The following is a 20,526-nucleotide window of genomic DNA, read 5'->3' on the forward strand; positions in this document are numbered from 1 at the left end:
AAACATCAGTTCCAGCACACAGACTGGAGTGAGTTTGCTGCCCAGGCCACCACAAACTCTCAGATTAACATAGACACTTACACCAACTCTGTCCTGGAGCACATCAAAAGATGTGTGAGCAGAGGGACCACAAACAAAAAAAAATAAAAAATTTCCCCAATCAGAAGCCCTGGATGAACAGAGAGGTTCGCCTCCTGCTCAAAGCAAGAGATGCAGTCTTCAGGTCTGGAGACCGGAAGGCTTACAGCTCAGCCAGAGCCAACCTGAGGAAGGGTATCTGCCAGGCCAAACTCAGACATAAACAGAGGATTGAAGAACACTTCAATTCTTCAGACACCCAGCGTATGTGGCATGGCATACAATCTATCACAGATTACAAACCACCTAACTCTGTGCCCCCCTCCAGCTCTGCCTCCCTCCCAGACGAGCTCAATCACTTTTATGCTCGTTTTGATCAAAATAATAAGGAGATCTCATTCAAAGCTGAGCATCAACCCAGTGAACTGCCTCTCACACTCTCCACATCAGATTTTTACTCCACTCTGCATAAAGTGAATGGACGGAAAGCAGCTGGCCCTGACGGAATACCTGGTCGTGTGCTTAAAGCCTGTGCGGAGCAGCTGGCTGAGGTCTTCACGGACATTTTCAATCTGTCCCTGGCCCAAACAACTGTCCCCACTATCTTCAAAACCTCCACCATCGTGCCTGTACCGAAGCACTCCACTGCCTTAGTCCCTAACGACTTCCGTCCTGTTGCACTCACCCCCATCATTGCCAAGTGCTTCAGAAACTGGTTGCATCTCACTTAAAATCCTGTCTCCCTGCTACATTAGACCCATTCCAATTTGCCTATCGCCACAATAGGTCAACAGAAGACGCCATCTCAACGGCACTTCACTCTGCCCTCACCCACCTGGACAGTCAGAACACATATGTGAGATTGCTGTTCATAGATTTCAGTTCTGCATTTAATACAGTAATCCCCTCCAAGCTGATCTCCAAGCTCAGCCATCTTGGAATCAGCATACCCATTTGCAACTGGATTCTAGATTTTCCTCACAAGGATGCCTCTCACCCTAACCATGGACTTTTCACCCTCCTTCCATCCGGCAGGCGTTACAGGAGCCTATGCTCTCACACTAGTAGGCTCAGGAAGAGCTTCTTCCCCGAGGCTGTGACACTTCTGAACTCCACACCACCAATCTAACCTAACCTGCACCTGCTCTCTTACAGCACTGGTCACAGTACTTTACTTACATATATTTGCACTATTCATATTTTGCACAGACTGCACATGGTTAAAGCTATTACACTATAAACTGTCTAAAGTTGTTCCTGTACAAGCACAGTAAACTATTTCTATAAAAATACCACTGCACTACTGTTATTTTGAATAGAATACATTGTTTAACAATATATTTGCACACTAATCCAACTGTATTTATTACCACTGTTCTCACGTTCCTGCTGTTCATAATTTATATATAATCCTTCATTGCTCTGTTCATAATGTACATACAATCTCTACATTGCATTCATATTTATATTCTGTATCTGCTCAATATTGCATATAGCAACTCAACTGTATATTCTGTATATCATAGCTTTACTTACTCTGCACTTTTATGTATATAAAACACTATATTCTTGCACTTCTGGTTAGATGCTAACTGCATTTTATTAGCTCTGTACTTATACTCTGCATAATGACAACAAAGTTGAATCTAATCTAAAAAAAATGTTTTAATGTTAGGAAATATTTTTTTTTAATTCTGTGAAAAATGTTAGAATTTCTGCAAGAGATAGACTAACAATTGTGTGAAAAACCACTCAGAGCTGAGATAAAAAGTTACATTTAGTCTAAATTACCTGTTTTATCAAATTAGTAAACATGGACACAATGCACCATGGCTCACCTATGCCCCTGAGATCTGTCACATAAAACCTACATGTGACTCAGTGTTTCCATCTACACATAGTCTCTCACGGGCCTCCAGTGCGGACGAGGCTTTAACCCAAATAAAACCAAAGTTCATATTCACCATATATTGAAGAGCAGCACCATGTGAGATACTGTACTCACTACTTTCTCATGAAGGAAAAGTATTTGATCCTGTAATGTTAATTCTTCTAACAAAACACATTATGGCAAGTCAATTATATTTACAGCACTTTACATAATTCACAAAGCAGCATTGGAAAAAAAAAAAATACTGCAGACCTGATTTATTAATTCTTAATAATTTCTGATGTATTAATACCCAAGACTGGGGACAAGCTACCTAATCACTGTTCACTGCCAACATACACATGAACATACACAATGTCAAAGAATACATAAAACATAACATAATACATACATAAGATCAAAACAAGATTTGTATTTATAAGTAAATCCGAGTGTGAGCTTATAACACGTTGTGTAAAACAACAAAGCGTCACAACAGATGTAAAATGTAAAAAAAAAAAAATTATGTGTCAGTATAAAGCTATAATAATAATAATAATAATAATAATAATAATAACACAATGTTTAAAATACTAATAAATAAGCATAGTACATGTTATGCTAATTGCCAAGGCAACATTCCCCTTTTCTAAACAGTACGAAAAATTACTAAAACTAAACTAAAACTGACATTTCCCAACATCACAGCAGTAATGACTTTATGAACTACTTTACTTCTAAAATCGATACTATTACAGATAAAATTGTAACCTTTCAGCCGTCAGCTACAGTATCACATCAGACAGTGCACTATAGATCCCCTGAGGAACAGTTCCACTCATTCTCTACTATAGGAGAGGAAGAATTGTATAAACTTGTTAAATCATCTAAACCAACAACATATATATAATAGACCCTATACCAGGGCTATTCAATTGGCGGCCCGCGGGCCACATGTGGCCCGGAAGCAACCTCCGAGTGGCCCAGCCTGTGGTCCCGCCAAAAATGCACATTCCTACGTAATTCATACAGTAGTACAGATCACATAGGCTAGCAACACGCAAACAATGCAGAGCGTGCCGGTAGTAGCCTAGATTACTATCAATATGTCTTTCAGTAAAATAGTTATGCCTAATCACACATGTGATTATTTAAAAATAATTCCCTCAGTGTGCAGTAGTACACCTTGTATTCATGTGTTAATTATAGTTGTTGAATACTGTGCACTTTTTATTTTATGCACTTTGAGATGTTCCTGGGTCAAATGTGAGCAAGATGTTTATTTTGTTTCAAAAGAAAATTTAATGTTATTGCTTATAGCCTACTACTGTGTACTATTTTGTTTTATGCACTTTGTGATCAGATTTGTGATCAGGCCTAGGCAAGAGGTGCCTAGGTCAGTTTTTTTTTCTTTTGTAAGTGGAAAAAGTAGGGGCTACCTCAGATTCTGTTCCGTTAGCTCTTTTATTGTAATTTTTATGCACCTTTTGCAGTGCAAACTGACCAAAGTTAAAAGAGAAACAATAAATAAACCTTACATGTTTTTCAATAAATTTGTGATGGTTTTAAAATCTGTCATTATGAGCGGCTTCGCCGCTGAAATGACTGGCCCAGCTAACCACCTTGATTTGAAAATCTGGCCCAACTGAATTTGTAATTGAATAGCCTTGCCCTATACCCTGCCCTATACCATCTAAGCTCCTAAAAGAGGTGCTTCCAGAAGTCATAGATCCTCTGACTATTATTAATTCCTCATTGTCATTAGGATATGTCCCCAAAACCTTCAAACTGGCTGTTATTAAGCCTCTAATCAAAAAAACACAACTTGACCCCAAAGAACTAGTTAATTATAGACCGATCTCGAATCTCCCTTTTCTGTCCAAGATACTAGAAAAGGTAGTATCCTCACAATTATATTCCTTCTTAGAGAAAAATGGTATCTGTGAGGATTTCCAGTCAGGATTTAGACCGTACCATAGTACTGAGACTGCTCTCTTTAGTTACAAATGAGTTACAAATGACCTGCTCTTATCATCTGATCATGGTTGTATCTCTCTATTAGATCTATTGGATCTTAGTGCTGCATTTGACACAATTGACCACAACATTCTTTTGCATAGACTTGAACACTTTGTTGCCATTAATGGAAGTGCATTAGCATGGTTTAAATTGTACTTATATGACCACCATCAATTCGTAGCAGTGAATGAAGAGGTATCATATCGATCACAAGTGCAGTATGGAGTACCTCAAGGCTCAGTACTAGGGCCGCTACTCTTCACGCTTTATATGTTACCCTTGGGAGATATCATCAGGAAACATGGTGTTAGCTTTCACTGTTATGCTGATGATACTCAGCTCTATATTTCTTCGTGGCCCGGTGAAACACACCAATTTGAAAAACTAATACATAGTCGATATAAAAAACTGGATGACGAGTCATTTCTTACTGCTAAATTCTGAAAAAACAGAGGTGTTAAGTATAGGACCTAAAAACTCTGCATGTAATAACCTAGAACACTGTCTAAGACTTGATGGCTGCTCTGTCAATTTTTCGTCATCAGTTAGGAACCTAGTGTGCTATTTGATCGCAATCTTTCCTCAGAAAGCCACGTTTCTAGCATTTGTAAAACTGCATTTTTCCATCAAAAAAATCTATCTAAATTACGGCCTTTGCTCTCAATGTCAAATGCAGAAATGTTAATCCATGCATTTATGATCTCAAGGTTAGATTATTGTAATGCTTTATTGGGTGGTTGTTCTGCACACTTAGTAAACAAAGTACAGCTAGTCCAAAATGCAGCAGCAAGAGTTCTTACTAGAACCAGGAAGTATGACCATATTAGCCTGGTCCTGTCAACACTGCACTGGCTCCCTATCAAACATCCTATAGATTTTAAAATATTGCTTATTACTTATAAAGCCCTGAATAGTTTAGCACCTCAGTATTTGAATGAGCTCCTGTTACATTATAATCCTCCACGTCCGCTACGTTCTCAAAACTCTTTTGTTAGAGTTTATATATATACTGTACATATAAAGGTCCTTCTCAAAAAATTAGCATATTGTGATAAAGTTCATTATTTTCCATAATGTAATGATAAAAATTAAACTTTCATATATTTTAGATTCATTGCACACCAACTGAAATATTTCAGGTCTTTTATTGTTTTAATACTGATGATTTTGGCATACAGCTCATGAAAACCCAAAATTCCTATCTCAAAAAATTAGCATATCATGAAAAGGTTCTCTAAACAAGCTATTAACCTAATCATCTGAATCAACTAATTAACTCTAAACACCTGCAAAAGATTCCTGAGGCTTTTAAAAACTCCCAGCCTGGTTCATTACTCGTTACTGGTTCATTATAAAACCGCAATCATGGGTAAGACTGCCGACCTGACTGCTGTCCAGAAGGCCATCATTGACACCCTCAAGCGAGAGGGTAAGACACAGAAAGAAATTTCTGAACGAATAGGCTGTTCCCAGAGTGCTGTATCAAGGCACCTCAGTGGGAAGTCTGTGGGAAGGAAAAAGTGTGGCAAAAAACGCTGCACAACGAGAAGAGGTGACCGGACCCTGAGGAAGATTGTGGAGAAGGACCGATTCCAGACCTTGGGGGACCTGCGGAAGCAGTGGACTGAGTCTGGAGTAGAAACATCCAGAGCCACCGAGCACAGGCGTGTGCAGGAAATGGGCTACAGAGAAGCAGCACTGGACTGTTGCTCAGTGGTCCAAAGTACTTTTTTCGGATGAAAGCAAATTTTGCATGTCATTCGGAAATCAAGGTGCCAGAGTCTGGAGGAAGACCGGGGAGAAGGAAATGCCAAAATGCCTGAAGTCCAGTGTCAAGTACCCACAGTCAGTGATGGTCTGGGGTGCCATGTCAGCTGCTGGTGTTGGTCCACTGTGTTTTATCAAGGGCAGGGTCAATGCAGCTAGTTATCAGGAGATTTTGGAGCACTTCATGCTTCCATCTGCTGAAAAGCTTTATGGAGATGAAGATTTCGTTTTTCAGCACGACCTGGCACCTGCTTACAGTGCCAAAACCACTGGTAAATGGTTTACTGACCATGGTATTACTGTGCTCAATTGGCCTGCCAACTCTCCTGACCTGAACCCCATAGAGAATCTGTGGGATATTGTGAAGAGAAAGTTGAGAGACGCAAGACCCAACACTCTGGATGAGCTTATGGCCGCTATCGAAGCATCCTGGGCTTCCATAACACCTCAGCAGTGCCACAGGCTGATTGCCTCCATGCCACGCCGCATTGAAGCAGTCATTTCTGCAAAAGGATTCCCGACCAAGTATTGAGTGCATAACTGAACATAATTATTTGAAGGTTGACTTTCTTTGTATTAAAAACACTTTTCTTTTATTGGTCGGATGAAATATGCAAATTTTTTGAGATAGGAATTTTGGGTTTTCATGAGCTGTATGCCAAAATCATCAGTATTAAAACAATAAAAGACCTGAAATATTTCAGTTGGTGTGCAATGAATCTAAAATATATGAAAGTTTAATTTTTATCATTACATTATGGAAAATAATGAACTTTATCACAATATGCTAATTTTTTGAGAAGGACCTGTAAACGTGTATGTATATATTTAAGAAAACCTTCTACAAGTGGGCAAATCACATTGCAGGAATTTACATACTGATTTGTGGATGTACAAAATTTGTCCGTGACTTCACATTATTTATGCAGGTGTGTTAATGTGTTTTGCACCATATTCAAAATCTACAAGTTTGCAACTTTTGTCTGTGACTTCAAATTTACTGGTACACATGTGTGGCTATTGCCTACAACTACACATTCCACTTTCACAGACGCTCAGTTGTTTTGCACAAAAATTCCCTCAGAATTTTAAACTGATGTGCTCTTTTTATGTCTTATATGTCTTCCGGTTGGCGCCACAGATGGCAGCCATGGTTTGTTGGTCCTTGTACTCTTTTTGTTTGTTTGTCCTGTCTTAAGCAATATTTTTCCGATCAGCTTCACTAGGAATAAACTCCTTGACATCAAAAATAGCACACCAAATAACTTTCTGCTGACATTTAAGCATTCAGATGTTCTACTGGACATTTTAGTCAGAGGAGAAGTGTTTCTATACAAGCGCTCCAGGCGACGCATGCAAGGGAAGTGGGCCAGCGTGCTCGTTAAATTCCGACAATGTGGATTTAGGATGCCGCTGCCGAGCATTCATCTGGTGAATCTCCACTCCCTAGCAAATAAATCAGACGAACTACGACTCCTCACATGTACAAAAAAAGTGCTCTGCTTCACGGAAACCTGGCTGAACAGAGCACAGTGTGTTACAGTGTGTTACATCTAACAGGCTTCCAGCTGTTCAGAGAAGACCGAGTCATCGGGGGAAAAGAGAGACTGTGGATTATGTTTTTATATCAATGAAGGCTGGTGTACAGATGTGACCATATTAAAGAACATGTGCTGCCCAAATTTGGAAGCTTTCTTCATTAACTCTAAGCCTTTTTATTCACTGCGGGAGTTTTCCTCATTTATTCTAGTGAGTTTGTACTTTCCTCCTGATGCGTGTGTGAGTTCTAGAACTGTTGGCCAATCAGATCACCCACACAGAACAACATTATCCGGACTCTTTCATTATCATTCTCTGTGATTTTAATAAAGCTAATCTCACCCGTGAACTTTCTAAATATAAACAGAACATCACATGCCCCACACCAGAGACAGCAGTATACTGGACCACTGCTAAACTGTTTAAAAGGATGCATACCACTCTGTCCCCAGAGCAGCGCTAGGACTCTCTGATCACTGTTTAGTCATCAAACTACAGTCTTCACAGTAATGGTGAAACTGAATCTGGTAAAGAATAATGCCCATCGTGCTTGGCGGGGATTCAGACATTTAGCCTCATGAAGATACTGAAGGTTCTTATGATCAGTTAGCACGGTGAAAGGATGGGTTGCCCCGTCCAGCCAATGCCATTCTTCTAAGGCCAGCTTGATGGCCAGTAGCCAGTAGCGGACTGAGATTCCTGGAGAAGAAGGCACATGGATGGAGTCCGGCCGGATTCCCCTGCTGCTGGGAAAGTACTGCCTCCACTCCGGTAGTGGAGGCGTCGACTTCTACTACCAATGGAAGGTCTGGATCAAGCTGGACAAGGAGTGGGCGCTAGTGAAGGATTTCTTGAGTAAGGAGAAAGCTTCTGATGCTGCAGGTGTCCAGGACAGGGACTTGGGCTTTCCTCGCAGCATGCTCATGAGTGGACTGGTTATGCTACAGTAATTTTGTATGAAGCGACGGTAGAAGTTGGCAAATCCGAGAAATTGTTGTAGTTCTTTAACTGTGGTGGGTTCTGGCCTGGAGGTTACTGCTTCCACCTTCCCTTCATCCATCTGAAAACAGGTATGATCTTATACCCCAGGAATTGAACAGTGGGTTGGTGGAAAGTGCCCTTCTAAACTTTGAGGTAGAGATTGTGTTCTCCCAGGTGTTGGAGGACCTCTGCTATGTGCTGGCAATGTTCGGCCTGGCTCCGGGAGTAGATGAGGATGTCATCTATGTAAACAATGTCAAAGCGATAAAGAAACTCCCGGAGCACCTCATGCATAAAATCCTGGAATACGGAGTGAGCATTAACAAGTCCATATGGCATGACCAAGTACTCATAGTGGCCAGTAGATGTCACAAAGGCCATCTTGCATTCATGCCCCTCACATATCCTGATGAGGTTGTATGTTCTGCGGAGGTTCAACTTTGTGAAGATGGTGCTCCACTGAGATGTTCCAGGGCATTGGGAATGAGGGGAAGAGGGTTATCGAAATATGATGGTGATGTTATTAAAGGCTCTGTAATTGTTACAGGGTCTTAAGCCTCAGTCCTTCATAGTGATGAAGAAGAAGCTGGATGCAGCAGGGGAATTGGTCGGATGGATGTAACCTTGGCCCAGCACCTCCTTGATATACTCCTCCATGGCCTTCTGCTCAGGAAGCGGCAAGGGTTAAATTTTCCCACGGGGCACTGACTCACCCAGAATGAGGTCTATGGTGCAGTCCCATGGCCAATGCGGTGGTAAGTGGGAGGCTTGCTTCGGGCAAAACACGTTACTGAAGGGGGCATAGCAGGCTGGAATATCTATGGACTGTTTCTCGAGGGGACTTTCAATGGAGGTAGAGTTTACAGGAAAGACCTCCTCATGTCTCTTGACTGGAGATGGTGTCAAGTCACCTTTATTTATATAGCGCTTTAAACAAAAAAATATTGTGTCAAAGCAACTTAACAACATTAATTAGGAAAACAGTGTGCAAATAATGCAAAATGACAGTTAAAGGCAGTTCATCATTGAATTCAGTGATGTCATCATCTCAGTTCAGTTTAAATAGTATCTGTGCAATCATTTGCAATCAAGTCAACGATATCGCTGTAAATGAAGTGTCCCCAACTAAGCAAGACAGAGGCATGTTGATATATACATTTACATTAAATACTCCACTCATATTATTGGAGATAAACACTGAAATTATATAATTTTACAAAAAAACATAATTACATAATTTTATTAACGATAGGCTACATCATTTTACCGTGGTATGCTATGTTTTAATGACAGCGAGGAGTCCTCTAGGTGCACAATAATTCATCTTTAAACTAAACTACAGATCACATTTTATGAGAAATATTTTAGTGAGAACAATAATCAATGATGATGGGCACTTTGATATTATAGGGGACACTGCTGGATTCAGTCGTCGAACGGTCCATTGTCCGGTTTGAATAGGTCTAATTATAATAGCATACTGTACAACCGCAGCTGCACAGAGGTGTTGATGTCATGTGAAGTCAACTCTACAACATTATGAAAAATACCACTTTATTTGAAGGATACAACTTGAAGAAAATTTTAAAATAGGCTACTTTGTCAGTGACTCGCCGAGTCAGACAATTCTATTTACACTGCAATAAATATAGGCTAAAAAATAACTAAAAGATGTTCACCTTATCAGCAAAACTGCATAAATTCAATTTTATGTTAATTGTTTAAAACAACTGAAATACTATTCGGCCAGTGGAAAGGAATGAGACAAACTATATTCAAAAATATTTATCTGAGAACTATTTTACAGTTCTGTTTTTAGGGATTTTTATTTTTTATATACTTTTTTTATGCGAAAAATACTGGATGATTTTTAGCAATAAAAATTGTGTATGACAGAAATAGCATTTATAGTCCATATCTCATATATCCTTAATGTCTTGAACCTTTAACAGTGTTAAATAGGGTGTCACGTGGATGGGAATATGCATAGAAATGATATGCAGATGAGGTTATGCATAGTAAAACTAGGCGTTGTAAGCTCCATATTTGGTGATTTCGGCAAGGAGTTAGGGTGGAAATGCACGTATGGACAATCTTCCTCTGACTGTGATTTGTAAAGGGATTTTTGTGCAGGTTCTGGTGTAAGCTTATGTGCATACGCAAAATCTAGCTTTTGTGCCTACGCACACTTTTAGTATGAAATCTACAGAGAGTTTTAAAAATGAGACCCCAGGTCTGCCCCAAAAGCTCGTTAAATTGTCTATGAAACCTATGTTATTCTGCGGGCACCACTTAGATATCCAGCCATTGAGTGATGCCAATCTGCTATGCATCTCATCACCACGGTAAGCAGGGAGGGGACCAGAGCATATTACAGTGTCTGACATCGTGCTTGCAAGTTCACACACCTCTTTAATGTTATTTTTAGTGATCTCCGACTGGCGAAGTCAAACATCATTAGCGCCGGCATGAATAACAATCTTACTGTATTTACGTTTAGCATTAGCCAGCACTTTTAAATTTGCCAAGATGTCAGGCGCTCTGGCTCCCGGTAAACATTTGACTATGGTGGCTGGTGTCTCTATATTCACATTCTGTACAATAGAATCACCAATAACTAGAGCACTTTCATCAGGTTTCTCAGTGGGTGCATCACTGAGTGGGGAGAACCTGTTTAATGTTTTGATCGGAACAGAAGAGCGGTGTTTTGACCCACGACTACGCTGCCTCACCGTCACCCAGTTGCCCTGCTGCTGGGGCTCTGTTTCCGGAACCGAACAATGTACAGGAATCCCTGAGCTAGACGCATCCAAAGCCGTATCTAGAGCCCTAACATTCTTACTGTCCTCAATTAAAGTTTGGATGCGTGTCTCTAATTCTGAAATCTTCTCTGTCAGCCTAACTATTTCCCTGCATTTATCACATGTGAATCCCTCATCAGCGACAGAGATAGATAAACTGTACATGTGGCAAGAGGTGCAAATAACAATAGCAGGAGAAAACATTACTCACTGTGCTTGATGAAAGATTCTTACAACAGTTGTTTGATGAACTTGGGAAAAACTGGAGCGAGAGAGGAGAAAGGAAAAATAAAAGAAAACAGCATAGGCACGAATGGAAATGCTATTAACATGCTAACGAATGCAAAGCGATGCAGGTGCACTGCACTCTTGGATTTAGAATAAAAGCTAACAATCAATGTATTATTTTATCAAATTTAATTAATTTAATAAATTAGATCAGATTGATAGATAATATCAGATATATGGTGGGAATTAAGTTATATTTTATCAATTCAAACAACAGAGAGTGATAGTAAGATAAAGATTTTACATAAAAACAAAGCTACACAGAGCTACAATCACAAAACAGCAGCAATGCAAGTAGGAATAACACTCGAGTCATGGGGAAGCAGCCTGTGAAGTAATCTGTGTCCCACTTCAAGACTTCTCCTGTTTTCCAGGACAGAATGGGGTTATGCCTTACCAACCACGGGCGCCCTAGGACAACATCGCCAGTAGACCCCTCCAGAACCAGAAGATGAATCTCTTCAGAATGAAGTGTTGGGACCCACATGGTTTCGCACATGTCTGTGATAAAGGAAAGGGAAGTCGTCGCCTAATGGTTAGAGAGTTTGAATCCTAACCCCAAGGTTGTGGGTTCAAGTCCCAGGCTGGCAATACCATGACTGAGATTCCCTTGAGCAAGGCACCGAACCCCCAACTGCTCCCTGGGTGCCGCAGCATAAATGGCTGCCCACTGCTCCGGGTGTGTGTTCCCGGTGTATGTGTGTGTGCACTTTGGATGGGTTAAATGCAGAGCACAAACTCTGTATGGGTCACCACACTTGACTGTATGTCACACCACTTTCACTTTTTTCTAATTCAAAGTGGTTTTCTGGTTATTGACTTCACTTGGTAGCCCTTCCAACTTCCAACTAACTTCCACTTTGAGCTCCCTTCAAATAAAGTTTACTGCAGACCCGGAGTCGATAAGGGCTGATGCTGAAACATTGGAGGCAGTAAGCATTACACAGGTGGTGAGTGGTTCCATCTTAACGATATCAGGCTGAATCACACTCACCACAGGACGTGGGGGCGAAGGGGGCATGCCAAAATCATATGCCTCTGAGTTCCACAGTATAAATAAAAACCCCAGGTCAGCCTTCTCTGCCGCTCAGCTAATGACAACAGTTGCTTCTCCACAATCATGGGTTTGGATTCTGGTTCTGGATTGTAAATAGACAGGTGCAGGTGCTCAGAATTCAGGTGATTGAGATCGTTGTAATTGGGTGGTGGTGGAGCCTAGCCGATCCGTTACAAGCGTATGGATGGCTCTATAGGTGTCATGTTGATACATTAACCTTTCAATGTGTTTTGTACGGAATAAATAGATGGCTGCATGGCAACAAACTGAATTGCATACAGACTGGAGAAGGTATAGCAAAAAATATATATATTTTACTATATAAACTGAAATGCATTTTGTATGATATAAGCTATCTGTGTGCAATCAGCATCAGATGATGAACTCTGAACTCTGCCTAGACTGAATGAAAATGTTCTTTCATAATGTAAAGGTCCTTTCTCACTGTAAAATGAAAGTGTTATAATTAGTAACTTACAATATTGTTATTAAATTCGACAGGTTTTTAGGTGTAGTTAATAGATTACACTAGTCTACTTTGCCCATCACCCATTATATATTAAATAACAATCTATAAATGTGCACAATGCAATTACTTACACATATTTTAGAATCCAGATATTTCCTGATTAGAAACATTTCTAATGAAAAGGGCAGGAGAATAGATGAAACAAAAGCCTATATCAGTTATACAGTCATATCGTGGCTGCTGTGTCACATTACAAGCATGACGAACACAACCTCCCCACGACCCCACCCCACCCCAAACTCGTGCCCCCTCAAAAATCATGAGTGCATGACACCCCAGGGATGCTCCTTTTCTCATTTCCCCCTTTAAGATGAATAACTAAAGTCTACCTTAAAATGAATATTCTGTCTTGATTCACTCTTGCTCATGTTGTTCCAAATCCTATTTTGAGAAATGTCTCAGCTTTTAGCCCACACAGTGGATCCATTTAGCACCAAAATGGTTTAGTTACCATTTGTGCATAGCCAAAGAAAGGAAGTCATATGGATTTGGAAAAGATGAAGGTGAGTAAATGATGACATAACTTTGACTAGATTTATGTTGCATAAATAGACAGTGGCACTTGAACTTACAGCAAACGCATCTGCAAACCATTTGGCATCATCTTCAGTAAATGTATTCCCTGTGAACATAAAAATTGTGGTCTGTGTCACTGTGAATCAGGTTTACCAGCTAACCATGCTGTATGCACATATGCATGAAATACCTGACAGTTTTAAGGATTTAATGGAAATGTTTTCCAGGAGCATCTTAGTGACACACTCGACAACAGCAGACTAAAGATGATTGTCAGAGAGATCCTGGAAGATGCCAGAAGTGAATGCTTTGCTTCCCTCTAGTGGACAAGTTCATCACAACAGGTACATGAGAATAGTAGGATAGACTTGCACGATTGTGAATGGTGAAATTGGCCCTCAGGGCTTTTGCTCCCAGAGGACCGAGTCCATGATGGTTGAGGTAGTATCTGACAGGAACGACTCCCAGCAGCTTACAGGCCTCTAGATGCAGTTCTTCAATGGACAGGTCTTTCCTGATGAGCTTCAGCTCTGATTCTGCAGAACAACACCAGAGAAGGCTCATCACTTTAGTGTGATATAATGCTGCTGAAGGAGTATTGCATACAGGGCTGGCCAAGAGTTTATGTAATTATGATTTATTATTTTCTATATTATTATATGTTCTATTTATATATAATAAAATACGTTATCATTACTTTGCACTATTTTTTATTGTTATTGTATATATTTAGTTGTTTTGTGTATAATGCTCCAGCAATATTGTATGAAAACACAATAAACCACTTTAAATTGAATTGAAATCAAATTATCTTTCTTTAACCCTTGTGCGGCCCTCATTTGGGAGTCACACTCAGGGTCTTCACGGTCAAAAGTGACCGGACACCTGAAATGTAACTTTTTTGCCCCCCAGTAAAATCAGTGGAATATATTTTTATTCAATAATATTTTTTCTTTTGTATTTTGAGAAAATTTTAAGGTATTAATTCATATTTATGCAATAATTATGAACAATTTTTCTCATAGAAAATAGTACATAATTTTTTTTTTCTAATTTTTCAAAATTATTTTCAAATTAATGTTGTATTTCAGATTAAACCAGAGACTAGGCCTTTCAAATACATTTTTTTTTGAAGATTTTTTAGCGCCACCTGGTCAGAGCAAAGAAAGAAAAACATGTAAGTGCATGGTGCAACCACTTATTACCAGTATAGGAATCTATAGAGAGGCTTGTGAATTCCCTTATTGTTTTTAGACATAATTGCTTACTTATATTAAGTAGTGGACTTGAATATATATTAATACATTCTAAAGAGTACTTTTTGTATATTTTTTTAGATTTCTTCTGTTATAAATAATGATTTCATGCATTATTTGCATTAAAGTTTTTGCATTATGATTGCAATCAAACCTGAACATATTGTTAGAAAGAGAACACAATTAAGCATTTAACCTTTTTTGCTTTAGAATTTAATTGAACAAATTCAATTCATTCAAACATAACAGTTTATGTAAACATTTTGCAATGAACATGTATATTTTTGTAAAATATCAATGAACACTAACAAAAGGGAGGAATAGTAATCAAAAGGAAACAACAATAACAAACAAGCTCAAATAACAGGAAGCGTTAAAAATGAAACTGTAAATAAAAAAAGAGAAGTAATAAAATAAAATAAGAGCTATAAATACTATTCTAACTTTATCCTATGTGGGCTACTATGTAACTGCTGTGTATACTAACTACTATAACTGTATGTTACCTGCATACAAACTCTTACATAACAGCTAGCCTAACTGTTGCAGAGGTCACAAATAACTAAAGAATGTCTCTTGCAAACTGGATTTTTGCATTTCTTGCAAGAGAGTGTGGTTTTAACATCCCTTGGGAAGCATCTTGGGCATCGTTTTCTCTTGGCTGAGGAACTAGTCAGGGAAGGACCAGCCAAGAAGGAATGAGCCGAGAAGGGGTCAGCCGGGGATGGAATGGGTCCAGAGGGACCGACAGTGGAGGGGTCAGCCGTGAATGGAACATCTCCGGATGGACTGGCAGTAGAAGGGCAGAGCATGGACGGAACAGCTCTGGATGGGCCCCGCTCTGAAGGGGCCAGGCATGGACGGGCCAGCTCCGGAGGGACCGGCAGTGGAGGGGTCAGCCGTGAATGGAACATCTCCGGATGGACTGGCAGTAGAAGGGCAGAGCATGGACGGAACAGCTCTGGATGGGCCCCGCTCTGAAGGGGCCAGGCATGGACGGGCCAGCTCCGGAGGGACCGGCAGTGGAGGGGTCAGCTCTGAAGGGAACGGTAGTGGACGGGCCAACCGTGGAGGGACCAGCTTCTCTATCATCTGTTCCCTGAAGTTTTCGCATGAGATGCAGGGAGGCTGGTGCGCGTGGAATGCCCTGTCTGGATTTTATGAAGGGGGTCACAAGTGATCTCCCAAGCTCCTCGAGGAAAGTCCTCCTCTTGAAGAAGCACCCCTGTTTCCAAGTGGGATTAATTTCCCTCCACAGCACGAATGCATTATAGGCAGATACATCGACCATGCTGAAGAACAGCGCCATTGGCCAGCGAGCCGTCCTCCTCCCACATGTATAGTTTGCAACAATCTAGAATATTACACAAACATACACACACAAACACATTTAGTATATATGCGGTCATCAAATGGTGGTTCATTTCACTTTATATGCTATTTAGCATGGCAAATAAGTTACCAGTAGCAATCACAATAATAATAATAATAACAATATCAATGACAATAATAAGAAGACAATATAAAGTAGCAAATACCTGGTCAAGAGTGTCCAGGCCACCTTTGGTGTTGTTGTAATCAAGAATCATTTTAGGCTTCCTGTCCTCTCTTTCGCTGATTGTTGCCGTTTTGTGCATGGTGCTCATGAGAAGTACATTTTTATTTTTTTTGGGACAGTATGACACGATGGCGTGTGTATCTGTGAATGCAAATAGTGACGAGAAGCGAGCCCTGCCTCTTTGGTTTGTCAATGCACTTGGAAGCTCCGGTTTGTTTCTTCGCACCGTTCCGAGCATTCTTATTTCTTTTTGTAGGAGCTCTGTCCCAAGAGCATAAGATGTAAAAAAATTGTCACATGTGACAATATGTCCCTGAAGGCCATGCGTCATTTCATTCAAGACTCATTTGCCCAAGTTTTTCTCATGCTGTACTCCTGCAGGTTTGCCTGTGTATACCTGCATATTCCAGGAGTAACTACTTTCTGCATCACAGGCTGTCCAGATTTTGATGCCATATTTTGCAGGCTTGCTTGGCATGTATTGTTTAAAAGGACACCACCCCCTGAATCCAACCAGACACTCATCCACAGTCACATTGAGACCAGGATTGTACATCAGTGGCAGTCTCTCCACCCATTTGTCCCACATTTCTCTGATTGGTGACAAAGTTTGTCAGTTTGCCTTCTTGCATCTCTTGTTCTCTTGTGATCGAATCTGATAACCCTTGACAGTCTTTGGAACATTTTGAGAGGCATGGTGGCCCGAAAAATTGCCCTCCCCATCTCAGCATCCCATAAGCTGCTTGTTGCCTCATTATTTGATTTGAAAACGCCAGCCAGTATCAGAAGGCCAATATATGCTTGCATTTCTTCCCATTCAATGTTATTCCATTCCTTTGCAAAGACTCGTCGCCCCTCTAAGTTAGTCATTTCCAGCAGAATGTTCTGAATTGATGTTGTTAAATATAATTCAAAAGTTGACAGTATGTCCTTCACTCGCACACACGCATACCTTGTTGGTCCAGGGGTATGTCTGGGGACCTTCTGTGTCCGTGCTCTTTCTTGTGTCTGTACAGGAGGAGATGAAGACCACAGTATTTCCCCATTTCTTGAGGTGTAAGTTACCAGGCCTTCTTCATCTGATTCTTCCTCCTCTGACTCAAAATCCGGGGCAGCTTCTGTAAAATCCTCTTCTTCAGAGGTATCATCTGCTGGATTTTTTGGGACAGCATTCTCTTCCTCTTCACTAGACTGAAGCAGGTATTCGAGGGTCTCCTGAGCAGTGAACCGTCTTTGTGCCATTGTGCAAAATGACAGGGCAGGCCTCAATGTAGCAAAACTTATTCCACCTCACACCCAATCAAGTTTTTGTTTTTATTTACAGATGCTGGTATTGGACTCGAGGTTACTAGGGCAGAATCTCAGCCTTTGATCTCACTCTCACTGTCAGCCTTTGATCTTACTCTGTGTGTGTGCAGACAATGTCAAACTTTTGCACTCTGGATATGTAATTTTTGATCCATTCATTTTATTTCACATTCTCAAAATGTTAAAGTCCATTTGTGTGTGTGTGTGTGTGTGTGAGAGAGAGAGAGAGAGAGAGAGAGAGAAAAAACATTCCATCAACTGTCAAGATTTGTGAGATTTTATGACAAGGGAACAAGAGCTGCAGAAAAGCAAAATGACAAACAGGCACCTGTCCCAGAGATTTGGGGAAAACAAGTAGAGAGACTACCATTTATGTACAGTCCTTGGTCATAAGAAAAACCTGGACAAGCAAATAGTGAATGGAATGATGCATGGCCTTCAGGAACATATTGTTCAGTGGCACAGAGCTCCTGCAAAAAAAATAAAAATCCTCAGAATGGTGCAAAGGACCAAGTCTGAGTTTCTAAGTGCACTGACAAACCCAAGAGGCAGTGCTTGCTTCTCATCGCTGTTTTACAGACAGCAGGTCATAGGTGTGTGTGTGTGTGTGTGTGTGTATGTGATTATTCAGAGTGTCATACCTTCACTGCTGTTAGATTTTCTCTGCATTATGACTGAATTATTGAATGGATTTCACATTCTCAAAACTTTGCTCTGTGTTACAGACACAGTAGTTCATAGGTGTCTATGTGTGTGTGTGTGTGTGTGTGTGTGTGTGTGCATCTGTGTGTGATTGGATGTGTCAATATCACACTCTTGATGTTTTATAGTGTCATCCCTTCACTGCTGTGCACTTTTTTCAGTTTTGTGATCGATTTGTAGATTGTGTACACAAATATTCTCTGAATTGTTGTATTTTTGTCTATTTCCCATTCATTTCCTATGGACGGTCATTTTTGACCGAAGACCCTGAGTGTTACTATTTTTTTTACGCCCACTTAGACTGTTCGAATCATGCTCTCAATTTTTTTGTGTGTTCACACCCCAAATGCTATGAAGGTCACCGCATTTCATATCATTCCGATGAAGCTGTGATTTTTAACATTTCAAAACGTAAAATATTCCGGTCAGAAATGACCGAAGACCGCACAAGGGTTAAGTGTGTGTTTGGAATTGAGAAGAAGAGGAATTAACACACAACAGATGTTCATTAGTCTTACACAGGTTCTGTGACAAAGCATTAATCATTACGTTATTTGTTTATTTGATATGTTGAATGCAGTTTTCCTACTGATTAAACTACAATCAATAATTTCAAAACAGATTTTAATTACCAAAGTGTCATTCAACCATGGCCCAATGTATTTATTAAATGTGATTAAATATTACAAATTAAATTAAATACAAATAATATGATTACATGTTCATGGGTAATTAAAATACTCAAAAACTAATTGATACATACAACATAAATACAACATAATTTCAGGTCAGAGTTTGGTGTAAAGAACATGAAAGCATTGATCTATCCTTCTTTGTCTCAACGGTTCCGGTCGGTGGTGGTGTAATGGTGTGGGGTATATTTTCTTGGCATACTTCGGGCCCCTTAGTAACCATTGGGCATCGTTTAAACGCCACAGTTTACCTGAGTATTGTTGCTGACCATGTCCATCCCTTTATGACTACAGTGTACCCATCTTCTGATGGCTACTTCCAGCAGGATAATGCACCATGTCACAAAGCTCAAATCATCTCAGAATGGTTTCTTGAACATGACAATGAGTTCACTTTACTCAAGTGACCTCCACAGTCACCAGATCTCAATCCAATAGAACTGCTTTGGGATGTGGAGGAACGGGAGATTCACATCATGGATGTGCAGCCGACAAATCTGCAGCAACTGAGCGATGAAAATCTCTGAGAAATGTTTCCAACATGCTGTTGAATCTATGCCATGAATAATTAATGCAGTTCTGAAGGCAAAAGGGGGTCCAACCCAATACTAGCAAGGTGTACCTAATAAAAAGGCCAGTGAGTGTGTATGTATGTATATATATATATATATATATATATACAGTACAGACCAAAAGTTTGGAAACATTACTATTTTTAATGTTTTTGAAAGAAGTTTCTTCTGCTCATCAAGCCTGCATTTATTTGATCAAAAATACAGAAAAAATGTCATATTGTGATATATTATTACAACTTAAAATAATTGTTTTTAAATTTATTATACTTTAAATGATCATTTATTTCTGTGATGCAAAGCTGAATTTTTAGGATCATTATCACATGATCCTTTAGAAATCATTCTAATATGATGATTCATTATCAAAGTTGGAAACAGTTCTGCTGCTTAATATTTTCTCAGAACATGTGATACTTTTTTAGGATACTTTGATGAATAAAAAGTAAAAAAAAAAAAGCTATGTTTTTAAAAAATAAATATTTTGTAATTTTTTTTCTTTCTTCTTTTTAAATAAAATCAATACTTTTATTCAGCAAGGATGTGTTAAATTGATAAAAAGTGATAGTAAACAAAATATATTATTAGTATATATTATTAGAATTTTTATTTTTTATTTTGAATAAATGCAGTTCTTTTTAACCTTTTATTGATCAAATATATGAGACAGCAGAACAGTTTCCAACACTCATAATAAATCAGAATATTAGAATGATTTCTAAATGATCATGTGATCGACTGATGTTACATGTGACACTGAAGGCTGGAGGAATGATGCTGAAAATTCAGCTTTGCATCACAGGAATAAATTATTTTTTTTAAAGTATATTCAAATAGAAAACTATTATTTTAAGTTGTAATAATATTTCACAATATTACTGATTTTTCTGTATTTTTGATCATTCAAAGAGTTTTCTTTATTTTCATGACTATGAAAATTGTAGATTCACACTGAAGGCATCAAAACTATGAATTAACACGTGTGGAATTATA

General features: G+C 39.4%; 1 protein-coding gene across 1 annotated transcript in view; it reads left to right on the forward strand.

The window, feature by feature from the left end:
• LOC132113097 (dihydrolipoyllysine-residue succinyltransferase component of 2-oxoglutarate dehydrogenase complex, mitochondrial-like) overlaps positions 1-18,727 on the forward strand; it is a 58,073-nt gene extending 39,346 nt beyond the window's left edge. Inside the window, exons 17-18 of the transcript XR_009425078.1 lie at positions 15,105-15,434; positions 15,707-18,727. The gene's annotated coding sequence lies outside the window, so the exon portion shown is untranslated. The remainder of the gene's footprint in view (positions 1-15,104; positions 15,435-15,706) is intronic.
• Positions 18,728-20,526: the final 1,799 nt, after the last annotated feature.

Source organism: Carassius carassius, chromosome 32 (genome assembly GCF_963082965.1).
Source record: "Carassius carassius chromosome 32, fCarCar2.1, whole genome shotgun sequence".
In the NCBI taxonomy this organism is placed as follows: domain Eukaryota; kingdom Metazoa; phylum Chordata; class Actinopteri; order Cypriniformes; family Cyprinidae; genus Carassius; species Carassius carassius.